The sequence below is a fragment of the Lepus europaeus genome, chromosome 7 (genome assembly GCF_033115175.1).
Source record: "Lepus europaeus isolate LE1 chromosome 7, mLepTim1.pri, whole genome shotgun sequence".
In the NCBI taxonomy this organism is placed as follows: Eukaryota; Metazoa; Chordata; class Mammalia; order Lagomorpha; family Leporidae; genus Lepus; species Lepus europaeus.
In genome coordinates, this window is record NC_084833.1 from 110,611,336 (window position 1) to 110,617,788 (window position 6,453).

The window sequence follows — 6,453 nt, forward strand, 5'->3', positions numbered from 1 at the left end:
TGACAGAATGGGAGAACAAATTTGCAAACTGTGCAACTGATAAAGGGTTAGCATTCAGAATCTATAAAGAGCTCAAGAAACTCAACAACAAGAAAACAAACAATCCAGTTAAGAAATGGAGAAAGGACTTGAACAAGCATTTTTCTTTTTCTTTTTTTAACTTTTATTTAGCAAATATAAATTTCCAAAGTACAGTTTATGGATTACACTGGCTCCCCCCCCATAACTTCCCTCCCGCCAGCAACCCTCCCAACTCCTGCTCCCTCTCCCATTCCATTCACATCAAGATTCATTTTCAATTATCTTTATATACAGAAGATTGATTTGGTATATATTAAGTAAAGATTTCAACAGCTTACACCCACACAGAACATTAAGTGTAAAATACTGTTTCAGTACTAGTTATAGCATTAATTCACATTGAACAACACATTAAGGATAGAGCTCCTACATGAGGAGTAAGTACACTTTGACTCCTGTTGTTGACTTAACAAATTGACACTCTTGTTTATGGTGTCAGTAATCTCCCTAGGCTCTTGTCATGAGTTGTCAAGGCTATGGAAGCCTTTTGAGTTCACCGACTTTGATCTTATTTCGACAAGGTCATAGTCAAAGTGGAGGTTCACTCCTCCCTTCAGAGAAAGGTACCTCCTTCTTTGACGGCCTGTTCTTTCTACTGGGATCTCACTCACAGAGATCTTTCATTTAGGTGTTTTGTTTTTTTTTTTTTTTTTTTTTTTTTGCCAGAGTGTCTTGGCTTTCCATGGCTAAAATACTCTCATGGGCTCTTCAGCCATATCCAAATGCCTTAAGGGCTGATTCTGAGGCCAGAGTGCTATGTAGGACGTTTGCCATTCTATGAGTCTGCTGTATATCCCGCTTCCCATCAAGAGGAAATTCAAATGGCCAACAGACACTTGAAAAAATGCTCAGGATCACTAGCCATCAGAGAAACACAAATCAAAACCACAATGAGGTGGCCAGTGCTGTAGCATAGAGGGTAAAGCTACCGCCTGCAGTGCTGGCATCCCATATGGATGCTGGTTCGAGTCCTGGCTGTTCAACTTTCAATTCAGTTCTCTGGGAAAGCAGTAGAAGATGATCCAAGTCCTTGGGCCCCCGCACCCACATGGGAGACCCTGAAGAATCTCCTGGTTCCTGGCTCCTGGCTTTGGATCAGCCCAGGTCTGGCTATCTGGGGAGTGACCAGTGGATGAAAGATCTCTCTCTCTCTCTCTCTCTCTCTCTCTCTGACTCTGCCTCTCTGTAACTCTTCCAAATAAATAAATAAATCTTAAAAAAAAAAAAAACCAATGAGGTTTTACCTCACCCCAGTTAGAATGGCTCTTATACAGGAATCAATTAACAGCAAATGTTGGTGAGGATGTGGGGGAAAAGATACCCTGATCCACTGCTACTGGGAATGTAAACTGGTACAGCCACTGTGGAAGACAGTATGCAGATATCTTAGAAATTTGAATATATACCTACCATATGATCCAGCCATCCCACTTCTGGGAATTTACCCAAACCAAAAAAAAAAAAAAAATCAGCATATGAAAAAGTTATCTGTACCCTCCATGTTCATTGAAGCACAATTCACAATAGTTAAGATATGGAAGTAACTCAGATGTCCATCAATTGATGACTGGATAAAGAAATTATGGTATATATACACTATGGAGTACTACTCAGCTGTGAAAAAAAATCCTGTCTTTTGCAACAAGATGGAAGCAACTGGAAACCATTATACTTAGTGGAATAAGCCAGTCACAAGAAGACATATACCATATGCTTTCTCTGAACAGGGATAACTAATAGAGTACCTGAAATATAATGTATTAGAGTGAAATAGACATTGTGAGATTTGATGATTGTTTACCATCCTTGTCTCTTCTGTTGAAGAACAGTAGAGTTTTTTGTTCATACTTTTTGTTGCACTCTTTTACTTAGTGTAGGCTAACCTGATGATCACTAAGCAAACTGAAAGTAGATCTCTGTAAAACTTAAGAGTGGGAGTGGGAGTGGGAGAGGGAAGAAGTAGAAGGATTGGAAAGTGGATGGGAGGGAGTATCACTATGCTCTCAAATTTGTATATATGAAATACATGAAACTTTGTAATAAATAAAATTTTTTAAAAATTAAAAACAAATTCTTAAAAAAAAAAAAAAAAGGATTGGCTATGTAGCTCTTTCCCTAAAAAGTTTGCCAGCCCCTGATCTACATTATAACCTTGTCAATCATCATTATCATAGTTCTGATACACATTGTAAATGTTTCCCAGTTTATCATTTCTGATGCAACTGGTTAACATCAATAAGTTGTAATTTTATGAAACCAATTCTAGCAATGTGTAAAGTTTTATGTTTTGTCAACATCAGAAAAATATTCACTTAAATTTTCTCCAGTTTGCTAATAACTTTTTTACCTTTTAAATTTTTTCACAAATCTATTTCTGTTAATGAGTACTGTCAGTGTTTTTTTTTTTTTTAGAAAAAATTTTATCTATTTATTTGAAAAGCAGAGCTACAGAGAAGGAGAGGCAGGTGCAGAGAGAGAGTGAGATCTTCCATCTGCTGGTTCATGCCCCAAATGTCCACAACCACCAGAGCTTGGCCGATTGGAGGCCAGGAGCCAGGAGGCTCTTGCAGGTCTCCAACGTGGGAGCAGGGGTCCAAGGGCTCAGGCATTTGAACCTGCACCCATATGGGATGAGTTGTAATGCGCATATTAAACCAAGCCTGTTGAGATCAAGGGTTCTCTGAAATAAAAAGATTGTATCGAGTTGTTACAGGTGTTGCTCAGAAAAAGACCAAGTCCCCGGAGAGTTTTACAACTCCTAGTAGGAAGGCTAAGTCAGTCCCAGCACCTGACCCCTTGCTGGCTGGCATCTGTAAGGATTCATAACCCTTTGATTTCAGACAACCCTCCGTCTCAAAGTCTGGTTTAATATGCATAATGTATCCTAGTACACTACACGCATCACAAACACACCTAGAACAGCCGGTAGGTACTCGCACTGGGTTTGCACACTCAACACTTACAGACAATTTACCTAGAGGAGTATGCAACCACAAGAAAACTGCCACAATAACACTGGAATGAGGCCATTTACTCCTAAACCTGGAAACGATAGAATAAATGTGAGAAGCCCACGGGAACCCTCAAGACTCAAAAACAAGCAAAATAGTGACAATTCTTCAGAAAGAAACTGGTTGTGGTATGCACTGTGGCAAAGCTGGTTAGACAGCCATTTGCGAAACCCACATCCCATAGTAAATTGCTTGAGATTGAGTTCCACCTCAGCTTCTGATCCAGCTTCCTGCTAATGCAACTGGGAGGCACAAATGATGACTCAAGTACTCGGATCCCTGCCACCCACGTAGGAGACCCAGAAAGAGTTACTGACTCCTGGATTCAGCCTGGCTATGGTGGAGACTTAGGAAATGAACCAGAAATTTAAGTCTCTCCCCTCCCCTACGCTGTGATCTTCAAATAAATAAACTGTAAAAAAAGAAAATGTTTGGTTGAAATTGGACATGAACAGCAATTTTAATATTACAGGGTGGGCGGGCACCATGGCACATAGGAGGTTATTCCTCTGCCTACGGCACCAGCATCCCATATTGGCGCCGGTTCTAGTCCTGGCTGCTCCTCTTCCAATCTAGCTCTCTGCTGTGGCCTGGGAAGGCAGTAGAGGATGGTCCTTGGGCCCCTGTACCCACGTGGGAGAACAGGAAGAAGCGCCTGGCTCCTGGCTTCAGATCAGCGCAGTTCTAGCTATTGTGGCCATTTGGGGAGTGAAACAGTAGAAGGAAGACCTTTCTCTCTGTCTCTCTCTCACTGTCTGTAACTCTAACTCTCAAATAAATAAATAAAATCTTTAACAAAATATGAAAGGGTAACTCCAAGTTCATATGCTTGTTTCAGTGTTCCCATTTATTCACAAACTTTGTATGAAGAATTTTAGACCAGTGTTTCTTAAATATTATCCTTAGACCAGTATCATAGACAAATGTCTCACCCCTTTGTAAAAAACTAGAAAAATGAGAAGAATATAATGATAATTCCATTAAGCTAAATATTCAATTAAAAGTGCTATTCTTTGCTTTTCTGAGAAAAAATTTTCTCTATGGGAATTATCCTCTAAAATTAAAATGATGGCAAACATAGATACTATTTTAAAAACTACTACTTTGAGAGCTGGCATTGTGGCTCAGTGGGTTAAGGCACCACTTGCAATGCCAGCATCCCATATTGGAGTGCTGGTTGGAGACCTGGCTGCTCCACTTCTAATTCCCTGTTAATATACCCAGGAAGGCAGCAGAAGATGGCCCAAGTAATGGGGCCCCTGTCATCCATGTAGGAAACTAAGATGAAGTTCTTGGCTCATGGCTTCAGCTTGACCCAGCCCTGGTTGTTGTGGATATATGAAGAATGGACCAGTGGATAGGAGATTCTCTCTCTCTCTCTTTCTCTGTTGTACTGTACCTTTAAAATAAATACATATTTTAAAAGAAAATTACTCAAATAAAAAATTGGCAGCCATGCAGTAGTCTTGTTTATTTACTCATTATTTTTATGGCTGTTTTTATTCGATTGTTCTGTTTTGCAGTTCACAAAACCCGACAAATCTGGGACCCTTACAACTTGCAGGTGCCCCTTTGTCCACGAGATGGCAGAGCAGCTCCACGCGTAACTTCCTGGTGCACCGCCTTCTGCTAGGTCTGCCTTTGCCTTCGGCAAGGAGCTGCAAGTCATCTCTCAAAAACATTTATCTGACTTCTTTCACGGATTTCCCTGCAGACAATACTTTGAGCAGAAGTACGTTACGTCTTAGACTAGAAATGAATTTCCCCAACAGTGTCGTGTTAGATTATTTTTATTATCCCTTGCCAATCTCTATTAAGAAAGCAAAGATCTACCCGAGCTGTTACAGAGGTGTAGAAAGATGAGATGAGGAAAGCAGGAGACAGAAATGAATCGAAGTCACCAACACACACACACGCACACACACACACACGCGCACACACACCCCTGAATCTCAGAATATAAGGGCAGAGATACGGGGAGCAGAGAAGAAAGAACAGGGTAGCAGCTGGAGGAATGAGCACCCTTCCTTGGGTCCAGAGATCGCTGCCGCACAGGAAAAACAAAAGGTGGCCATGCCGCCCCCCAGCGGTGTGAGCCCCTGCTCTCCGGATTGATGCAGGAGGAGACGCCCTCTCTACGTGTTTTTATGTTACAGAGAATCCTCTGCTCCCAGCCGCACCTGCCACAGGCATCAGGCCCAGACCAAGGGGTCTATATAGTCTTAGGTCTTCAGCGCAGGGCTGTAGTCTCATTCAAACACAGGACTTGGGAGGAATTTTCTCTGTGCTGCCCGTCTTAAGGTTCCAGTCGCTATCACAGCAGGCCATTCAGGCTACACGGGAACCAGAGTCACCCTAGGGCCCTGCTGTTTGGGCAATAGCCTCATAATCACTTCATTTAGTCAACTTTCTCCAACCCCCCCCCCCCTTTCAGAAAACCTGCCTAGATCTATGAATCTCCCTCAAATGCTTTGTCTTAAGAGGAATTGGTTGACTGCATTTAAAACGTTACAAGTTGTCCTGCCACCGTTTCTTCATGCTGCGCTGTAGGCCAGGAGCCCAGAGCCCAGAAAAAGACCCAGGGCCACCCTTGAGTGCAGGGGGAAAACCCAAGGCAGTGCACTTCCTGATCCCGCCTCAGTTTCCCTGTGGGAATCTGGGTGCCTGAGCATGGCCCCAGCTTCCTCTCTCCTCCTTCTGCGTTTTCCTTCTTCCACTCTCTAGAGCACCTCCCTTCTACACTTTGGATCTTGACAGACTTGGGCTCAAATTCAGACGGCCTCCCTTGCTAGCTGGGTGACACTGCACCCACGTTTCACCCCATCTCTCATCTGTGAAATGAAGACGCTAGGACTTCACCAGCACCACATGTGGGCTCCATCCTTGCAGTCTAACCGCTCCTGTAAAAATTACATGCTCCATTACTGCATTTCAATCAAAACTCATTTCCCTTCCATACCAGACTATGTCTCTTTTTAAGAAAGCAAGTTCATTGAATTAATTTAAATTGAGTTGAAAATTACTGATAATAATTCCACCTACAGTCATATATTCCCACGGGAGCTGTAGCGCTGTCAGATGTTCAAAGACGATTGTTTCAGCGTTCACCTAGGTCAAGTTCAATATTCTCCAGATGACACAAGCAAATGCAGAAGCTGACCCCTGGGCCAGATTCTTTCCACACGGATTTGCAGAGTCTATTCTTGCCTGGTGTCCTTGGCTTCTGCCCTTGAACCCACAGATACGACTCTCCTCCTCTCTCCCCTCTTCCTCATTATCACCATCTCACATGAGTGGCAGAAACATTACATTCACATCTTATATGCCTTGCTGGTTAGAGCTCCTTAGGGAATTGGCCCAG